Below are 22,743 nucleotides of genomic sequence, written 5' to 3'. Positions count from 1 at the left end.
TTGGGTGGGTGCCACTCACAGCTGTTTGGGTCGTGACAGGCTCGTTGCCACGTTGAGACATCAAATATTGGTGATTAGTGCTATATCATGGCTATGATAATGCGGTACTTTACTTGATTGATGTCGAGATGAGAATTGTGATTCCATTGTGGCTCATTGTGTAGCCTTATTATTGACATTACTTGTGTGCCATGTGTGGTACTGTTTGGGATTGAATTGGTTGTTAATATTACATTGCATCATATTCATACTCATTTCCATGATACATTGATATTGCATGGTTATGGTACTGCTGATGATAAGTGAGAGAGTGTAGCCTTCGAGGTCTTCGTCGGAAAGCGTAAAATTGAGATGAGATTGATATTATAAGATGTCCATGTGGGACACGTCGCTAATTGATATGAGGTTGATATGAGATCTTGTCGTTGTCATCTTCGTACTTAAATCATACATTGAACACTCATCTTGCATATATATATATATATATATATATATATATACATATCATGGGCCCCTTTGTCTACGTCGTCGAAGAGATGGTCTTGGGACCCCATTTCCCACAGAGACATAAGAATTTTCTTATTCCTATTAGATATGAGATAGCTCTTTATAGCCTCTATGGCAACTTCTCTTAAAAACCTCGGTTGTCACCCCCCTAATCAAAAGACTTATCTTCCATTTCGTAAGGGAGACATCGGCACGACATTGGGGAAAACTTTTGTTTAACATTTCCGGAAAGACCACCTATTTGTTCGTTTACCGGGTTCAGCACGAAATCATAAATAAGCTCTACCAAGGATTGCCAAGCATTTGGTACTGAACACTAGCCCCATTTTGTAGACGGGTTGGGACCGGCCTTCTATCCCGGTGAACAATGTTCCACTGATTAGGCGGGGACAGGATTCGAACCTGCAATCTTCAGGTCATGAGCCTGATGAGTTGACCAATTCCTCTACCCCGCTTCTTCCCCTTCTCTTTCGAACATGTGAGTGTCAATCATTCTGTCAAAGATGCTCAAAGAGTGCTTTCCAGAAGATGGAGAAGGAGAGAATGCACTTACACCTCTCTCTCATATTCACCTGCCAAGGCATGACATAGATAGTAGACGCCGCCTTCTGCCCTGCCATCGCGATTTATTGGGGAGAGAGTGCTAGTCTAACTGCCGGTACGGGTATGCTAATAGATAGAGGATCTTCCAGTCCTCGTTGAAATAATAGTTGTACCCGTACGGAATTCTTCTGTTTCTCAGTATGATCTCTATCATCATCTCTATTCCCCTTATCAATTCTCCTATCCTATTTAGGTCTATGAATTTCTCTATCAATTCCATTACCTTATCCTTACCCATGAGGTTCCAACATTTGTGCCGCTTTCCTAATCAAAAGATAGGAGAGCACCCCTTCTCCCGAAGTTACGGGGTCATTTTGCCGAGTTCCTTCGACATGGTTCTCTCAAGCGCCCTAGTATACTCTACTTGTTGACCTGTGTCGGTTTGGGGTACGGTCAGTTCACCGGGAGGGCTCCATAGATGTTCGTACGATTCTTGTGGATTTTGGGTGTGTTTGAATTCAGCCTCTCGTTAGGTCTTTACTGAAGGATTGTCCACCTTCTCAAGCCTCTCTACCATACCCAACGAAAGTGACAATGGATCAATTAGTTAGCTAACAAAGTTGATGTTGAAGTAGAAAGAAGGCTAATGGGGAGAGGGAGGCTCTCGAAACCAAACGAGACTCGAAAGAACATGGGAATTAGCACCATTCATATAAGTACTTTTGTCTCTTCGAGACAACAAAACAAAAGGACAGACCGAGATAATCATTCCAAGTTTTCTAGGCTGCCCATTCTCTTTGTATGAAAAGTAGGAGTAGGAAATGTCGTAGGTAAAGCCGTCCAGTACTACATCCGTAAGCCTGGATTGTTCTTGATCCGGAATTTGCAACACAACATAAGTAGAAGCATGCTATGCTAGCATAGAATAGTTGTACCGAGTGAAATACATCCTTAACGGCCTCTATTCCTGACGTGAACGGCCACTTTCTTGGAACTAATTCATAGGCACTTTCCATTAGTTAGACTTCACACACTATATAAACAAATAGTTGACGATGTGGCCTATGTTGTTTCTTGGAAACACTTGGGAGGTACTATATTGATTGCCCGACCATTCTAGGCTATGTGATACGGGATGGACGACAGGTGTGAAGGGTGGAAAGGTCGTCTCTAGGATGGTCGGCAGGTGTGAAGGGCGAAAATGTCGTACATGGATTTTGTGGGTCCCCCATGGGTTGTGCTACCGAGATGTGATGTTCCATCATCGGAGTACATGTGTACACAACATTGCATTGCATTCACACTTTATAAATTAATGCATTGCATTGCACTATAGCTTCTATTGAGATATTCTTTTGATGTATTTGTGATATACGAATTCGGATTCGATGTATTGAGGTTTGATAGTTGGGCTTAGTTGCTATAAACATAGGTCATGATCTTGAATTACTTTTGTTGGTTTACATTGGCTCAGTAGTATATTTTGGCTTCCTAAACTTAGGCGATTAATAAATATCAGAGTGACGAGTTGACAGGTGATACTTGAGTGAAATTGTATAATTGTATATTAGATGAGCTAGAAATGAGTATAATGTCTATTGATTGGTGATAATACTTGGGACACACAGCCTAGAGACAACCTGTCCACCCTTCACGCCTGCCGACCATCCCGTATCACACAAAGATAGAATGGTCGCGCAATTAGTATAAAAACTCCCAAGTACTCCAAAAACAACATAGGCCACATCGTCACCCCCTGCCAAATGTGCCATATATATATATATATATATATATATATATATATATATATGCAAGATGAGTGTTCAATGTATGATTCAGCGTGATGGCAACAACAAGATCTCTTAGCTACACTCATTCCTCTCCGGTAAATGACCTCGGATCACGGACACTCATCTCTCTTTCACGCTCTCCGGCAAAGACCTCGGAGGCTACACTCTCTCCTTTATCATCATCAGTACCATAACCATGCAATATCAATGTATCATGGAAAATGAGTATGAATACAATGCAATGCAATATCAACAACCAATTCAATCCCAAACAGTACCACACAGGGCACACAAGTAATATCATGAAAAGGCTACACAATAAGCCATAATAGAACACTATCCTCGTATCAACGACAACACGTAAGATACTACCAAATCATAATCAGGATATATTAATAGTCTCCAATAACCAACACGGACAAGTCACACAATAATATCACCTCATTCCTTTACTGCCTAACAACATCACTACATGATAATTACGCTTTCTACTCATAAAGTCACCCCTAAACATCCAGTCCAGAATTATTTCACGTTCTTTGGCACATTTTATCAGATTCAATACCAAATAGGATTCAATGTTAACTAGCACATGACATGTTATATACATCATACGGGTAGTCCTCATCAAAGGGACATAGTAAACTAAGTATCGAACATCTAATCTTCCACATCACATAAAGTCCACCAATACTCACGGAAAACCAACACATGAACCTAGGGAATCTACAAGCCACAAGCCCGAACACACAAATCGCATAACAGTACCATCCTAAGAATCCATCCCAATCTCCAAATCCTATACATGCATTCTCTATTTCATCTAATACCCGAATATGTAAATCTAACCGGAGTCTACCAACAAAGGGAAGCCGTAACCTACCTCGAGGCCAAACAGGAGCACGAACATCCACTTGGATTCCATCTTCTATCTTCGTAGGGGACCCGTAGATCTGAAAGGTATAGGAATGATAGACATATTTATGTAAGCAAAGCTTGAAGAATTCGGGGTCATAGGGGTAAAATCGGCATTCTTAAATTTATAGACCAAGGTTCTTGATTATGAAAATCTCAAGTCTTTATGGAACACAAGGTTAATCTAGGTCAAATTTACCCAATTAATTCTCATAAGCCACCATTAGCTTCTAACAATTTAACCCTTTTAGGAAGAATTAAAAGGTTTAGGAAAGAACCCTCATTTTAAGCTTTGCCATAATCACAAATGGTGTAAGAAGAAAAGGGAAAATTAAAGAAGAAGAGATGAAGGGTTTAAGGAAATTACCTCCCCAACATTTCGAGTCTCAAGGAACTGAAAAAGTCTCCAGGTGGCAGCTGTGACTTGGGAAAATAAAAGCTAGATCAAGTCAAGAAATGGGGTTTTAAATAGGGAAATAACTGCCCGTCAACAGCAGTGGCGGTCCCGAGGCCATTGTGGCAACACCGTTTCAGCGGTATCCCACCGCTGGGATGGTCCATAACAGCTATTGCATAACCGTTTCGGCGGGGATCCAGGCCGCAGTGGCGCCTGTGCTGGGGCGACAGGTCTACCGCTATAGCGGCATAACTGGGCCCAAAATTAATATTTTACACCCGGTTCGCACGATTAGTCTGATCAAGTTAACGATTTAAGAGCGTGAGGATCCGAAGGTGTTTTAAAGGGGGTTAAGGTCGCGAATTTTTCGGAAGTCACAGTAACGATGAAACGGATCGTTACATCAGATACCAATTAAACAACCGTTCATCCTTGAACGGCGAGGGCGGCAAAGGCACGAGAAACGAACTTAGAAGTCGAACTTGCAAGAGTCAAGGCATTCATCATTTTTATTAATAACAAGAAATATGTACTGCCACGTATGAAATTAGGTCAAGAAATAGGTGAGAAATCCTCGGTTGATTTGGAATAACTTATCGCGAAAATTTGTGCCAGCCATAATATAAGGAGCATTTATTTAGATCAGCTCAAATAACGAAAAGTACGAAAGAAGTAACACTCAACTTAACAATTTTTTGAAAATCATTATCGTTTTCGTCCGGTCTTATCAATAAGGATCATCATACGCGAAGTTAACTCTGGCAGCTTATAATAGAAATGGCTCGACTAATATTTCATGAGGAGATTTGAAAGGGTAATAACTCAAAGGATCGAATTTTTGTGAAAGGCATCACATCTACCCATCGCGAATATAACAGAGACACACAACAAGTTCTTGTTGCGAACGAATAGGGACCGTTGGATCGTATGCACCTCACAAAGTAATTTTAAGATTAAACTAAAGGCAATAAGAGAAACCTCGAGTAGTTCACTGTGCTCATGGGCGGAGTACAAGGTTCGGGGTAGCTTGAGATGAACAACGGAAAATGAAAATGGTATCCTAGTCAGAGCCGCTATAGCGGTCAGGAGGGCACTGGAGCGGTGTCGCTGGGACAGCAATGAGGTCACTACGATGGAACGAAGAGCTAGGAAGGCACCACTTCAGCGGTCTGAGGACCCCCTGTGGTGGTGCCGCACTAGTGACTAGGAACCGCTATAGCGGTAATCACTGAAACAGAGACAAAATATAAAAGGGACTTTGCTTCTCTCCCTCTCACTTACACCTCTCAAATTCGAAAAAAAACTCTCCAAAATCCTTCTCCACTTCAACTTCCCAATTCCTACCAAATCACAAATAAATCCTCCCCATTACTCCCACACTACACCACCTACCACAACACTAAACCCATAAATCTCAATTGCTTAGGAATAAGAAGAGGAAGAATTACAAGGCAATACTCAACAACCAATCTTGGTCAGATCTTCAACAAAGAAGGTAAGGACTCATTTCCCTCAACTTGTAGATAGATAGAATTACTAAAATTTCGGATTAATAAGCCTGCAATACTGGATTTATAACTCAAAATATTTGGATTTTTGGGTTTTGGGTTGATGATATTCATAGGTGTTGATGAACTGGAAGACACACTTGTCTAACGTTAGAATAACCCGTACATCAAATATTGCGTAGTTAGAGCGCAGATTTGGGTTGGAAAACTTGAACATAGTAAAGAATCTTTGGTTTGGAAAAAGGGTTTTTGCTTCCATCAATTTAGGGTTGTTTTGTTGCTAGAAATTGTTTTCCATAGTTTGTATACATCATGCATGCTTGATATCTTCCCGATCCGTCCATAATAACAAGTTTTTGAGTAAAAAATTAAGGTTGGATTTCTAAATCTGTTTGAGTTCTGAGGAAGAAGACGAGATCGCTACAGCGGCGCTCAGACCGTTGCAACGTCTCCTCTGTGGCGCTGAGGGGTGCGCAGAAGCAGTGAGGGGATTGGACATGACCGATGTAGCGGTCTGAGTGACCACTGTTGCGGCACTGTTACAGCGATCTAAGTGACCGCTATAGTTGCGCCAGCAACATCAGGCACCAGAAACTACAGCCTAAACTTTCTCATACGCCTATCGTTTTGCTAAGTTGTTTCCACTATAACGCACTAGAATTGGTACTGAATTTGGGAAAAATGAAATCTAACGCGTTTTCAATCTCTTCTGCAGGTAAGATGGCTCAGAATCAAGAAGAGGTACCACAAGACGAGAAGCTTCCCACGTATGAAAAACTTCCCACCCATCAAAGCAAACGCTTACACATGAGCCAGAAGTATCTTTCCTTACTGTTGGAACAGGGCTTTGACATGACCAACATAGAAACGCGTGCTCTGGACTTCTGGAATGGATTGATAAAGACAAAATGGACTCACTTGGTCAGGGATCCGGGTGACTATAATGAATCATGGGTGAGGGAGTTTTATGCTGTGCTGCCCACAATTGATTGGGATTCTCCCGAATCGGAGATCATAATAATAGGTACTCCGGTGAAAGTGGGGTCGAGGGCTATTAATTGAGTTTATAGGCTAGATGATCACCCAGAGGAGCCCTTAGCGGTTAAGATAGCTGAGAAAGATTCCATGTGGCTGGCTGCCAAACTGGTGCACAAGGATGATACAGGGAAAGCTCATTGGGTTCATGGTAAGGTGGCAATATACAGTGACCATTTTACTGCAGAGGCGAAGAGATGGTTAAACATTATATCCTGTCGGATCTATCCTTCTTCGAACACTCATGATATGACCTTTGGCCGTGCTCTAGTTGTTGTTTGTGTCCTTGCTGACATACCGATAAATGTGGGGTCACAGATTATTCAGGAACAGAAGGAATTTTTTAGGATTAGTGGAGGTAGCTTGATGTTCCCATCTCTGATTACTTCCTTATGCCGGAGGGTTAAGGTTCCCAGGGAGGGTGATAATGAATGGGTCCCTTCTGATTCTCCGTTTCATCCACTGCAGGTGAAGGATCAAGGAACCGCAGTCAACAGTCGAAAGAAAAGAAAGGTGGGCAATGCAGCTGAGAGAGAGAGTGGAGTCGGGGCCGACAATGAGGCTGGAGATGGGGCTAGGACTGAGGTCCCTCGTATATAGAGCCCTTTTGAGCGCATGGACTCGCGGTTCAATGAGATGATCACTATGTTCCGGACAATGTTCATGCCTTCTGATGGGTCCGGTTCATCAGGAGCTGCTACTGGTTACCCCACTCAGGAGGAGATGAAGGGTTATTTCGAGACTCAGAAGAAGATCGGTAAGTCACTCACCACCCTACATACTGCATATACCACACTAGCCAAACAACACAGTGAGCTTCGCAAGGACTTTGACAAAGAGAAAATGAAGAACAAGTCACGCAACAAGCTTTACATCAGAGCTTGGAGGAGTATAAGGGAGTGTGGAGTAGTATGCACCCCAGCGAGCCAATTTCGGTGGGGGACGATGACGACTCAGAGCAATATTCCTTTGAGAGTGTGGCTTGGGGTAATGGGGGCCAGGGTGGACTAGGTGAGGATGATGGTAGTTCGGATGACGATGGTATGACTAGCAGGCTGGCGTACCTAGAGACCTCTTTCCACCTCACGATTATGCTTTGGTTTCCCTTGTAGGGCTTTCTATTTTCAGATAATTCGGTTTGGGTTTGCCTTGTGTTTGGATGTTTTAAACAATTTCTTTTTGGTTTTCTTCTGTTTGGATTTGTAGTTTGATTCCCTGTCTTGGACAATTTCTTTTGGTTTTTGGATAATTTGGGTTGTTATAAGTTTTTGGATGGTTTTTCGCCCTTGTCGGGCTTTGTTTTATTGTGACTGTTGTTTGTAGACTTTTTGTTACACCTCAGAATTTCGGGTGTTGTGCGGTGAAGAGACTAATGCGAGTTAAGGTGTATATGATGCCCTTACGAGTGAGAAGGGATACTTAATGATTCTAATTAAGATTCCAAAGACATTTCAGGTGAGAGAAGAGAGCCCGTTGGAGAAAGTTAAGGTAGAAAGTGCCTTACCCCGTGTGCAAATGTACCAGCAGGTATTCCCCGTAATTTACGGGGTTAGAAGTTGAACGGATTGAATCGATGCAATCTGAACCGATTTAGGAAATTCTGCAGACACCAGTCAGTGTCGACGGGCTGTGGACATGTCGACGGATCGTCACTGTGCACCGTCAACATGTTTCTGCAATCGGTGACCTGCAGGCTCGTCGAACCGCCTTTCTGGAATTTTCTGGTTCCAGCTATAAATAGACGACCCTTGTTCATAATTTTCAGATTTCACTTCTCTCCATGTCCTAAAAACTCTAGAATACTCTCCATATCATATTATCACAAAACCAAGAGGAATTAAGGAGTAGGCACCAAGAAATTAGTAGAATCAAGTGCAAGGATGTTCACTAGGGCTTGTGGAAACCAAGAATTTCATTGGTATTGAAGTAGGGTTTCTCTCAAGTGGGGTATTTTCATCCAAATCCCATTCCTATGTGATCAAAGGTGATTTTCACATTTTATTCATGTTATTAAGAATATTGAGTGGTGGAAAGACTTGGATTATGGAAGAAAGTAGAGTATGAAGTTCAAATATGGAAATAGTGGAATTCTTGAATGGTAACTTGACTTGAATTATAGTTCTTGACATGTTATGAGTACAATCTTGTGATGAATAATACAAATGATGTTAAAAGGGTATTAAATGAGAATCTATGTGGTATTATGTCATAGTTTTGGTTATGGATGACATTGGAAGGGCATTGTAAGGATTGAATAATGTTGAACTTGAAGAAGTTTATTGATTATGGTGTCTTGGGTGTTGTTAATGATGGTTGGGAGTCGTTTATTACATGGAGAAAGTTGTAGAAACAAAGGAAATACTGCCCAAATTTTCATTAGCTCTTAGTCGCTTTAGCCTTAACTTAGGCATGTTTTCAATGGCTTAACCATGGTACGACTTCTCTTGAATGTAGAATCACGAGCTTGGAAGGAGACCATTTAGTCGATAGAGCTACAGAGACATAAAGGTATGTAAAGCTAGCCCTTCTTTCAAAGGCATGATTCTCGTATATTGTGATTTCTTTCCGGTAATTCCCATGACCTTCTTACATTCCAAAAGATGAAAGCTAAAGAGTATTAAAAGTTTCCAACGAGATAGAGATGAGATATGTTCCATAATAATGATGATTCTATGTCCCGAGATTCTAAAGCTTATGAAAAGATGCTATTATGAGATTAATGATCTTGATGTATGATTTCCTTGGCTGCTATTCATCATTGATAGTTTCACCTCATAATGCTATTTCCTTCGAGGTGAGACATGAGGATTATGACTGTTCCATAAGATAATCGGAGGCTACCGACCTTACGTCACTCCGATAGAGTTATGACTTTTACTTGAGCTCTTATGTATGCTTCATGTTAAGTATATGATGATTATTACACCGTGCCTATTTGGCCGGACACTACTTCAGTGGGCGGCTTATGGATAATGATTACACCGTGCCAATTTGGCCGGACATGACACCACTTCGGTGGGCGGCTTATGGAGAATGATTACACCGTGCCTATTTGGCCGGACATGACACCACTAGTGGGCGGCGTGACATGATTACCCTGGACGCGAGAGGCCCGGACGCTGGCTAATGATGTTATTGATTCAGACAGTTTATGTATGTATGTATGTATGTATGTATGTATGTATGTATGTGTGATATGCTTTAAAGGTAAAAGTAAGCATGCATGATTCCGCCTCAAGAGGCAAGTAACTACAGTTATCCTTTCTTCTTATGCCTTCTATACTTATTATGTTATCATATATGCCTTACATACTCAGTACATTGGTCGTACTGACGTCCTTTTCTTTTATGGACGCTGTGTTCATGCCCACAGGTAGACAGAGAGATGGCCCGGACAACTAGGAGCCTTACTAGCAGTTGTACAGGAGCACTCCACTACTCCGGAGTTGCAGACTTTTGGTATATTCTTTTGCGCATATATTTGGGGCATGGCGGGGTCCTGTCCCGTCCTTATGATCTTAGTATTCTGGTAGAGGCTCGTAGATACATATGTGTGGGTAGTAGGTGTTATGTGATCTTATCAATGTATATATTCTGTATATCATTTTTGTAACCTTGTGGGCCTATGGGTATTTATATGTATAATTTGGGAGATGTTGGTGATCATTCCATAGTAAGTTTACTTTGAGAGATTAGTTTGTTTGAGACGAGTATGAAGGCTAGAATGATATGCGGTGCTCGGTAGTCAGCTCTGGGTACCCGTCATGGCCCCCCCTAGTCGGGTCGTGACACTTTTGTCAATTGTTCTATTTTTGGTTGAATTCTTGAACAGGGGAGGTTGATGAAAAACAGAGGAAATTGCAGGTCTCTGATTCAGGCATGCCGCTTCTGCAGTCTCTCAGACCGCTATGGCGGTAGAGGTGCCGCAGGAGCGGTTAGCAAGGAATAGAGGACACCGCTAAAGCGGTGGGGAATCCGCCGCAGTGGTAACGTCACAATGGCTGACTGACCACTGTGGCACAACCACTGGACAGTAGCATCAACACCATACTCGAACCACTTTTGCAGCTAAGAATTAAATTGAACATTTCCCATACCAACTGGGTCTAATCCGTAACACGACATAATTCGCGCTTAGATACCAATTGGAATCGTCTACATACCAATTGGATACACCGAGGTACCAATTTGACCGAAGTAGCACTATTAGAAAGAAAGAGGAGAAATTTACTAAATGTCCTATAGCCTCCCATGGATGGGCACGGACGTCTACATACCATTCCACGAGACTCTACTAGACATTGCTCTTGTACTTGTGAGACCAGTAACCTAGACTCTGATACCAACTTATCACAACCCAAGTTAGGATTGCGCCGGCACCTACCATTCCCACCTCGGTAGGCGAACCCTCAACCAAAACAAATATTTGCAAGTAAAGAGCGAGATTTATTATCCTTCAAGAATATTATAACCAACAGCGGAAATCAATCCAATAAATTCAATTAGATTAGCGAAAGTGTTTACAAAAAATTAATAAATACACTGACTCAGTTTTCCCCAAGACCTGGTCTAGACTAGTACAAGAGCGACTAATGTTGAACGGAATACAGTAATAAACTTAAGACCTAGCCTCCATCTCGGAATGCAAAGGATGGAGGCCTTCAAGATAGGCACCGTGCATCTTCCGGAAAGCTCCAACAATCAATTTCCTGAAAAACTCTACACCCCGAAAGGGATGTAGCAAGAGTAGTATCAGTACAACACTAGTTCTGGTAAGCATCATAGGCCGACAACGGTTAGAAGAACATATTAGTAAAAGAGTTCACAAATAAGTATGGTAGGTAAAACTAAGTCAACGATACACATTACCTACCGCTCGTCACAACAACAAAGATTCTTAGTCTCTCCAACTCTTCACTAGTGACCCGCTTGCCTAATTTACGTTATACTCGCTTCTATCTCATCTAATATACAATAGACAATTTCATTCAAGTATCACTAGTCAACTCGTCACTCTGATATTTATTAATCGCCTAAATTTAGGAAGCCAAAATATACTACTGAGCCAATGTGAACCAACAAAAGTAATTCAAGATCATGGCCTATGATTATAGCAACTAAGCCCACTGTGTCAAACATCAATACATCGAATCTGAATAAGTATATCACAAATACATCACCAGAATACCGCAATAGAAACTATAGTGTAAGGAAATGCAATAATGTATGAAGTGTGAATACAATGCAATGCTGTGTACATGTACTCCGATGATGGAACATCATATCTTGGTAGTACAACCCATGGGGGACCCGCGAAGTCCATGTACTATGTCGCTCCGTAACACACAGCCTAGAGACGACCTTTCCACCCTTCATGCCTGCCGACCATCCCGTGTCACACAGCATAGAATGGTCGCCCAATTAGTATAAAACCTCCCAAGTATTCCAAAAACAACATAGGCCACATCGTCACCTCCTGTCAAATGTGCCTTACATTCAATGTATGATTCACGTATGCAGATGGCAACAACAAGATCTCTTATCTACACTCATTCCGCTCCGATAAATGACCTCGGATCATGGACTCTCATCTCTCTTTCATGCTCTCCGGCAAAGACCTCGGAGGCTACACTCTCTCCTTTATCATCATCAGTACCATAACCATGCAATATCAATGTATCATGGAAAATGAGTATGAATACAATCAAATGCAATATCAACAACCAATTCAATCTCAAATAGTACCACACAGGACACACAGGTACTATCATGAAAAGGCTACACAATAAGTCATAATCGAACACTATCCTCGTATCAACGACAACCCGCAAAATACTACCAAATCATAATCAGGATATATCAATAGTCTCCAACAACCAACACAGACAAGTCACATAACAATATCACCTCATTCCTTTACTGCCTAACAACATCATTACATGATAATTACACTCTCTACTCACAAAGTAACCACTAAACATCTAGTCCAGAATCATTTTACGTTCTTTGGCACATTTTATCAGATTCAATACCAAATAGGATTCAATGTTAACTAGCACAGGACATGGTATGTACATCATACGGGTACTCCTCATCAAAGGGACATAGTAAAGTAAGTACCGAACAACTAATCTTCCACGTCACATAAAGTCCACCAACAGTCACGGGAAAACCAACACATGAACCTAGGGAATCTACAGGCCACAAGCCCGAACACACAAATCGCATAACAGTTCCATCCTAAGAATCCATCCCAATCTTCAAATCCTATACATGCGTTCTCCATTTCATCTAATACACGAATATGTAAATCTAACCAGAGCTTACCAAAAAATGGAAGTTGTAACCTACCTCGAACATCCACTTGGATTCCATCTTCCATCTTCCATCTTCATAGGGGACCCGTAGATCCGAGAGGTCTAGGAATGATGGACATATTTACGTAAGCAAAGCTTGAAGAATTCGGGGTCATAGGGGTAAAATCGACATTCTTAAATTAATAGACCAAGGTTCTTGATTATGCAAATCTCACCTTTTTATTGAACACAAGGTTAATCTAGGTCAAACTTATCCAATTAATTCTCATAAGCCACCATTAGCTTCTAACAATTTAACCCATTTAGGAAGAATTAGAAGGTTTAGGAAAGAACCCTCATTTTAAGCTTTGCCATAAACACAAATGGTGTAAGAAGAAAAGGGGAAATTAAAGGAGAAGAGATAAAGGGTTTAAGGAGATTACCTGCCCAACATTTCGGGTCTCAAGGAACAGAAAAAGTGTCCAGGTGGCGGCTGTGACTTAGGAAAATAAAAGCTAGGTCAAGTCAAGAAATGGGGTTTTAAATAGGGAAATAACTACCCGTCAACCGCCGTGGCGGTCCCAAGGCTGATGTGGCAGCACTGTTTCAGCGGTATCCCATCGCTGGGATGGTCTATCAGAGCTATTACATAACCACTTCGGCGGGGTTCTAGGCCGTTGTGGCACCTGCGCTGAGGCGGCAGGTCTGCCGCCTTAGCAGTATAAGTGGGCCCAAAATCAATATTTTACATGCGACTCGCATGATTGGTCCGATCAAGTTAGGGATTTAAGAGCGTGGGGATCCGGAGGTGTTTTAAAGGGGGTCAAGGACGCGAATTTCTCGGAAGTCACAGTAACGACGAAACGGGTCGTTACAAGTGAAATATCATGGCTATGATATTGCGGTACTTTACTTGATTGACATCAAGATGAGAATTGTGATTCCATTGTGACTTATTGTGTAACCTTATTATTGACATACTTGTATGCCATGTGTGGTCCTCCTTGAGATTGAATTGGTTGTCGATATTACGTTGCATCGTATTCATATCATTTCCATGATACATTGATATTGCATGATTATGGTACTGATATTGATAAGTGAGAGAGTGTAGCCTCCGAGGCCTTTGTCGAAGAGCGTAAAATTAAGATGAGATTGATACTATGAGGTGTCCATGTGGGGCACGTTGCTAATTAATATGAGGTTGATATGAGATCTTGTCATAGCCTTCTTTATACTTAAATCATACACTGAACATATATATATATATATATATATATATATATATATATAAGGCACGTTTGACCGAGTTGACGATGTGGCCTATATTGTTTCTTGAAAACACTTGGGAGGTACTATATTGATTGCGCAACCATTCCAGGTAGTTTGATACGGGATGGTTGGCAAGCGTGAAGGGTGAAAAGGTCATCTCTGGGCTGTGTGTTACGGAGCGACATGGTCCATGGACTTCGCGAGTCCCTTATGGGTCATGATAGTTGAGACGTGATGTTCCGCTCGAGGCATGTGTGTATACGATATTGATATATGGCCATTGCATTCATGTCATCCATATCATTGCATTGCATAACACTTGTTATCATCATTGTGATTGGATTGTTAGTGTTGTGGATACTTGATCGGATACTTGATTGAATATTTTACCAGTTGTGATGAGTACTTCGAACACCTAGGATTAGATGCTTTAACAATAGGCTTGATCGGATATACTGAGACTGAGAACACTCGGGTTTAGATACTTCACTATAGACTTGATCGGTTATGGAACCTTGTTGGTAGCTGATGGTTGGAATAATGATGTGAATTGTTGATACTTGAGGGCACGATATGTATTGATGAGATTGTATTATACTTGTACTTGATTGTGAGCATGCCTATCTTTCATTTACTTTCTGTGTATATGTTAGCTAACTGAGGACGGCCTATGATACCTACCAGTACTTGTTGTTTGTACGGACCTGAACTTGCTGCATTCTTTTATGAATGCAGAGCACCAGCATAGATCTACTTCTACCCCTCGTGGCTGATATTCGAGGATTGCTGATTCAAGTCTCTTCAGGGTGAGCATGAGGACGTTTGCTGCCTGAAGACTCTTTCTATTATTATGTCTTGCTTTCCATTCTGAGACATGATTTTGAGACTATTATGTATTATTATTCAGACTTGTAGTAATTAGTTTAGATGCTCTTGTATGACCAAACCAGTTACTGGAGCGGATTTCTTTTACTTCCGCACTTATTTATATTACATTTGTGAGACTTACGTTATTTTTCTTTCTTCCGCTATTTTCAATAAATTGTGAATGTTGAGTTAAGGGTTTGCCTACCAAGGTCGGAAAGGTAGGTGCCCACGAATTAGTGAACTTGGGTCGTGACACTATTAGATGGGGTTTAAAGCCCCAAATCCTTGCTAAAACTCTTTTCCTTTTCCTTGTCTTCTTTTCAAAGCAAGACAAGGGTTTAGTGAAGACAAGGGTTTATGCACTATTAATGTTGGCCACCATTAATTGACAATACAGTATGAAGAGTTATTAGAAAACATTCATGGCAACCAAATAAACTAAGATTATAATACTCAATCACATAACTACATCCATTAGGCCCCACAACCCTAGCTAAAGAAATTAGCTACTCATATAAAATAAAGTAAGAACAATAACAATAAAAGCATTCATGTGCTTACAATTGATTGGAGAAGAAAACAAAGGAATATCTTGAAAACTTCACCAAATATTCCTTCTTCAATGCTAAAAACTAAAAGTTTTTTTTCAGAGTAAGGAATCTCCAATGTTGAACTCAAAAATCTGGACAAGGTATTTATAGGGAAAGGACCAAAAGTGGCTTAAATGAAAAGTTGTGCTGACTAGAATGCGGTCGCATCAAGAGTATGCGGTCGCATTGTGACGCATTCTGAAGCCCTAAATCTTGAATTCACTCACCCGTGATTTATGCAACCTTGGTAGTGGCGTCGCATTCTCAGTATGTGAGCGACCGCATTCTCCAGGACATGCCGCATTTACGGCGATTTGTAGCTCTTCACTATTTTGCTCAAGCTTAAAGTATGCAGCCGCATATGCGTTGCAATTCTGCCCATTATGTCAAGCTCACTGGTTGCTCGAGCTATGAATTTGCAGTCGTATTTGATAGTTTGAGGCATCGCATTTGTCTCGCTTTCCAGCTCATTTTGTCACTCTCTCTGTTCAAAGACATGCGGTCCGGACTTTTGCGGTGCCGCATTTCCTCTGCATCTGGTGATTTTTGGCATTTTTTTGCTACTTTGTTCCTTTTTTTCTCCTTAGATACTCGATATCCTAAAAATAAGAGAAAACATAACAAATATAGGGGAAAATACTAAAAAGACTCCTAAAATATTCCTCAAATCCTTGACTTATCAACACCCCAACTTAACTTTTTGCTTGTCCTCAAGCAAACAACACATGACCAAGACTCACACGAGACACAACGACTACAACATGGGATGTATATGACTGTTAGTTGGTAGCAATAATTAGAATACAAGCATGCTACTTCACATCATTCAACGCCCTCTCATTCTTCTGCAAATAGCACTACTAAAAAAATGCCAAAAATTGATGGCACAAAAACCGACGGACTGCGTCGCTTTAACAAACTGACAGAAAATCGACGCAGTCTGTTGGTTTTGTGTATTTCTAATTATTTTTATTTTTTTATTAAAAAACTGACGTGGCACATCGGTTTTATTAAAAAGGATAAAAATTAAATAATTAAAAACCGACGGACTACGTCGGTTTTATTTTTAAATATATTAAAAAATTTATAATTCATTGTGGTTTTCAAATTATTAATAAACGATTTTTTTTAAGAAACCGATGGACGACGTCGGTTTCTTTAATTTATTTTTTGGGTCAAAATTTGGTCAATGGATTAAAAAACTCGACGACCCACGTCGGTTTTGTCCGTCGATTTTTCTAATTCAATTAGACCCGAAACGGGTGCAATAGCCATTTCCCTCTTTCCCCCATTTTCCAAAAACTAAAAAAACCATCCACCCATCCCGACGACCCACCACCGTTTTTAACAAAAAAAAATTAAGTTTTGTACTCAAATTAGGGCTTTTAAATTTCTTTCAATGTTAGTTTTATTTGTAGAATTTAGGCCTAATGTTAGTCTATTTAGCTTTGTTAAACATCATTTGTAATGCTATTGATGTTGAATTTATGAAAAAATGTAAACTTTATTTGATTAGTTTACCTTTTTTTTTTTTTTTTTTTTTTTGCTTGAGATTGTGCTATATTTTATGTTCATTGTTAATGTATTCGTGTTAGCTTAGTTAACATCGTTTGTAGTATTGTTGATGTTGAATTTGTGCAAAAATGTATACTTTATTTGACTAGTTTTATTTTTTGATTTTTAGAATTAGTTGGGATTGTGCTTTTTATTAGAATCCATAAGTTATTAAAGTTAGAATTGTTATTGACATTCAAAGTTAGAATTGGTTGAGATTGTGCTTTAGAATTGGTTGAGATTGTGCTTTTCAAAGTTAGAATTGCTAAGTTTTAATATTTCTATAACCTCAAAACTAAAATAGACTTTATTTGACTAGGTTTACTTTTCAACTTTTAGAATTGGTTGGAATTGTGTTTTTCAAAGTTATATTAAAGTTAGAATCCATAAGTTATTAAAGTTAGAATTGTTTTTGAGAGTTCAAAGTTAGAATTGGTTGGTTCGGATTTTGCTTGTCAAAGTTATATTAAAGTTAGAATCCATAAGTTATTAAAGTTAGAATTGTTATTGAGACTTCAAAGTTAGAATTGATTGAGATTGTGCTTTCTTAAGTTATATTTTAAGTTATAATATATTTCTATAACCTCAATAATTTGTAGGTATGTTTTTGTAGATGGATCGTATGTGGATGTATAATATGAGTAATAGTGATCGCGTGGGTGTAGATGATGAATTTGTGATGGTGTTAACGGGTTTATCACACATGCAATGTCACTCCACCCTTTTCAAAATGAAGGGGTTATTAGGTGTCCTTTTTCGCGTTGCAAGTTTAAGAAGTATTTGAAACCAGAAACGGTTAAGCTTCATTTATATAGTCATGGGTTTAAGGAGAGGTATTATGTTTGGACTGATCATGGAGAGATTGATGGGGTCAATGGTATATTTTATGATATGGTCGTTGGTGAAAGTAGTAGGTCGCAGGAATATAGTCATGTCCAATATGATAGAGTTAATAATATAGTTAATGATACTTTTGAGGTACATTCTGGGTTTGAACCTGAGCAAATTTTTGAGCAACTTCCTAATGAAGAAGCAATGCGCTTCTATGATTGGACTGTTGCTCAAGCTGCTATGGACTCAATGATTAAGCTTGTGGGGGAACTAGTTGGTCCGGAATTCGACATAACTAAGAGTTACTATCAAGCAAAGAGATTGGTTTCCAAGTTAGGATTGTCGTATGATAGAATTCATTGTTGTCCAAACTGTTGTATATTGTTCTATAAGCAAGATGCTGATTTAAATGAATGTAAATTATGTGGACATGCGCGTTATAGGCGGACACCTAGTGGGAAGATGGTTCCAATTAAGGCAATGCATTATCTACCTATTATACCTAGGTTAAAGAGGTTGTTTGCGTCGCCGAGTTTTGCTCCTAACATGAGATGGCGTAACGAAAATAGAAGGACACCTGGTGTTATGTGTCATCCATCGGATGGAGAAGCGTGGAAACATTTTGATAGAACATATCCTGATTTTGCTAGTGAACCAAGAAACATTTCTTTGGGTTTGTGTACGGATGGTTTCACACCATACTCTGTTTCGACTGCATCCTATTCTTGTTGGCCTGTATTTCTTACTCCGTATAATCTACCGCCTGAAATGTGTATGACAAGTCCCTACATATTCCTAAATTGTGTTATCCCTGGTCCCCGTAATCCAAAAATTTTGATTGATGTCTATCTACAACCTTTGATTGATGAGTTAAAACAATTGCGGTGTGAAGGTGTAGTGACATATGATGTATCAACTAAGAGCAATTTCAATATGTGTGCTTCTTTGATGTGGACTATTAACGATTTTCCTGCGTATGGGATGTTGTCTGGTTAGATGACTGCTGGAAAGCTAGCTTGTCCTCATTGCATGGAAAATAATAAAGCATTCACTTTAAAACATGGCCACAAAAATTCATGGTTTGATCATCATCGTCAGTTCTTGCCTATGGATCACGAATTCAAGAAAATGAAACAAGCCTTTAGAAAGAATAAAACTGAAAATGATCTAGCACATCGAACATTGTAAGGAGAGAAAATTTGGGGGAGGGTTTGTCACTTGCCTAAGGTCACAGAAGTTGCCCTTTATTGACTACTTGGTTATGGTGTTGAACATAATTGGACTAAACAGAGCATATTCTGGGAGTTACTGTATTGGAAGGTAATCTTCTACGGTATAATCTTGATGTGATAAATATTGAAAAAAATTTCTTTGATAATTTGTTCAACACTGTTATGGATGTTAAAGACAAGACAAAAGATAATCCAAAAGCCAGATTGGACTTAAAGGAATATTGTAGGCGCCCTGAATTGAACATGCAAGAGTTAGCGAATAATAAAGTGTTCAAGCCCAAGGCTAGTTTTTCATTCACTTTGAAATAATGGACTTATGTTTTATGCTTTATGGACTTATGTTAAAACTATGTAGACTAGTTAATGGTACTTTTTATGGGACATTTGAATATTTTACTTTGATGGTCTATTTAGATTATATTTGATGTGTTTAGATAGTGTTTGATGTGTTTGATTGTTACTTAGGGTGATTTTATGAGTTGTAGCTCTTTTAGAATTGATTTGGAGCATTTTAGTGTTGGTTTTGAGCAAGTTATTGTGCTGCGTTTTGTGCTAATTTTGTGCAGGTGTGGCTGCAGAAAATACAAAGAATTACCTGTTGGTTTTTTTCAGAAAACCGATGGACTGCGTTTGTTTTTTTCATAAAAAAAATATATATAAATAACCGTCACAGTCCATCGGTTTTTTATAAAATTTATATTATTTCTTTTTAAATTTAAAAAATTAAAAATTAAAAAAACTGACGCATCCTTCTATTTTTTTTTTAATTTTTTTTATTATTGGATATAAAACCAACAGACCACGTAAGCGACGCAGTCCATCGGTTTCTAAAAAGTGACATTATGAAAACGGACGGACCGTGTTGGTTCGCTTTTCGGTCAGTTTCAATGAAAAACCCGATGCGGGCCGTCGATTTTGTCCGTCGATTTTTGGCAGTTTTTTAGTAGTGTAAGTACTCAAGATAGCCATGTGACAATCACTAGCCTCAAAATGTGACTAGAGGTTACTATTCTCTTATCCACAATCTATTAACTCGCTTATATAATTTCATTATCAACCTCTTTTCACAACACATGTGCCCTCACAAGAAAGCAAGTCCCTATCACACTCAACTAGGGACGAAAAACTATCTCCTACACTCACAAAGAATCTCAAGTGCTACAAGTGTCAAACCATAAGCTTGCCCTTACTTTCCTTCAATTCTAACTCAACGGTGCTCGGTTGGAGATCATTGAGGACTTTTTCCGTTTTAATGTAGGCTTAGGGTTGGGTAGGATACACATTTGGATATGACAGTGACTACACCTTCCTTGAACTCTATAAAACTTTTTCTATATGGCCATATCTTAAATTTCTCTTTGATTTCGACATACGTTTATAACCTTAGCTTGGCAGGTCCTCCTTTTTATTGCCTTCTTTCTTTCCTAGCCTTCTTTTTGCTATTATTTGCAATTGCTCACAATACATTATTTATTTATATATATAGTGCTACCTTATAAGCTTTTCCTTTACTCACATGGTACCCCACCCCCTACTTAGGTTAAAAGCCTAAGTTGAGACTTAAAGTTCAAGGAAGGACGAGTTCCAAAAAGAGGTTGATGCAACAAAAGGGTTATGGCTTGTAATGCGGTTAAGAAAGAAAGAAAGGGTTTTAAGGCTAAAAAAAGGGGTCACTAGGGATACATTTGTGCTTTGGTGGTCTTTTGTCAAAGAAGTTCCATTTTGGACATCCAAAGATTGCCTAAGTTCATTTCTCCAACAAATCACCACTAATATTAGCCTTGATAGGCAAATTGGGAAAGTTCTAGTTGATACGAGCAAGCACAAGAATTATTACACAAAATGTCACCACACATGGCACAAGTATTGTTCAAGATTGATCAAGTTACTTCTAAGACAAGCTCAATTTCGTGCATAATTGTCAAAATAGTATCCAAAGGTCACAAAGTGAGGCACATGTTGACACAAGTCATCCTCTTATTAAAAACGCATACATTTTTGGAGGGGTATACATTCACATGCAAAAGACTAACTGTATTGGTACCAAACAAGTCATGATTGCAACCTGACCCTACAAGGCTTAATTCTCTTAAGAAAGTGCCCAGCTATCTATCATTGGGAAAAATCGACTCAAACTACCTTAAAATGACAGGTTTAAAAGACCATTATCATCCTTGGGAAAAGAACCACGACTAAGAAAATCCAAGGATATAGCTAATACCACTAAACATGGGCAAACAACACAAACACACACAACATTTGACAAAACAAAGTAAAGATTATACTATTTACACAACATTAAATACTAATCCCATCACATAAGATATAAAGAACCCCCACTCCCAACTAAAAATATTAGTACTGTCCCCAATGCATAAAAATTGAACAAAGAGGTGAGAACTCCCTTGGACGCATTAAGCGTCATCCCGAGCCGCTTCTAAAGGAGCTAAACCAGGCTCGGTGGGTAGAATGGGTGTCTCACTAGCAATCTCCTCTAAAATGGGCCCTGGAATTTAGGGTAAGAAAGAACTCACTCCCACCGGCTGGTGGAGGGGGGCATCAATACCGTTCCCCTTATTGCCCATTAAATCCATGATAGAATGCTCTCAGGCTATTTGAGTATCTCGCTCTAATTCTTCCTCGGTCTGCGTAACCAGCTGATGTGACTGAAACGTGGCTGCCAACCCTGCCTGTAGTAACTCATCAATTGCCTCGGGGAGTTTCTCAAAATCCTCATCACCAGCACCATCTTCTTCTATCGCTGCCTCTAGATCACCTCCTGCTATGGTATCCTTGGACGAGCTATAATTTTTCTCCACATGTTCTCCACCCGCACCATCTCCCACCATGGCTCTGGTAGCCATGGCTTCAAACAATGGAGTATCATAGGAGAAGAAATCGGCTCTCAGTTGTGAAAGGTCATTCTTCACACCTGTCGAGTGTTCATCCTCGACTACCTCAATCTTTCATCCTTTATTCTAAGGCAATGACCCGCTCCATCAATTCTTTGTTGGACTCCGCAACTGCTATTTTGATCATGTCTGGGATAGTTCTGATGAAATTACTGACTTTGGAGCCCACTGCACCCACGGTGGGTGCCATCGACCAGAAATCTGCCATCAAAGAGGGGAAAAGTCCCTGAGAAGGAGCAGCTAAAGTGGTGGGAGGAGTGCCACTGGCAGTGGAGCCTACAGCTGTGCTAGTGGAGGCTACGCCAGAAGATGCTCTGGATGGTGTGGGCATGGTAGATGTGGCAGGCATGGCCAAGTCCTCGAACCCACCAGTCAAGTTAATTGATTGAGTTCTTGCTCTTTTCTCCTTCTTCTTTTCGGGGTTTTCTTCATCCTCGATTCTCAATATATCCACTGTACCATTTGGTGTGCAATCTCTGTCCACCCGACGGAAA

The 22,743-nt window shown here is 39.9% G+C and overlaps 1 non-coding gene across 1 annotated transcript; it reads right to left on the bottom strand.

Annotated features, from left to right (window-relative positions):
* Window positions 1–888: 888 nt before the first annotated feature.
* Window positions 889–962, bottom strand: TRNAM-CAU (transfer RNA methionine (anticodon CAU)). Its single transcript has one exon. It is a non-coding gene; the product is annotated as a tRNA-Met (tRNA).
* Window positions 963–22,743: the final 21,781 nt, after the last annotated feature.

Source organism: Lycium ferocissimum, chromosome 4 (assembly GCF_029784015.1).
Source record: "Lycium ferocissimum isolate CSIRO_LF1 chromosome 4, AGI_CSIRO_Lferr_CH_V1, whole genome shotgun sequence".
In the NCBI taxonomy this organism is placed as follows: Eukaryota; Viridiplantae; Streptophyta; class Magnoliopsida; order Solanales; family Solanaceae; genus Lycium; species Lycium ferocissimum.
This window is presented reverse-complemented; position numbering and strand designations above follow the sequence as displayed.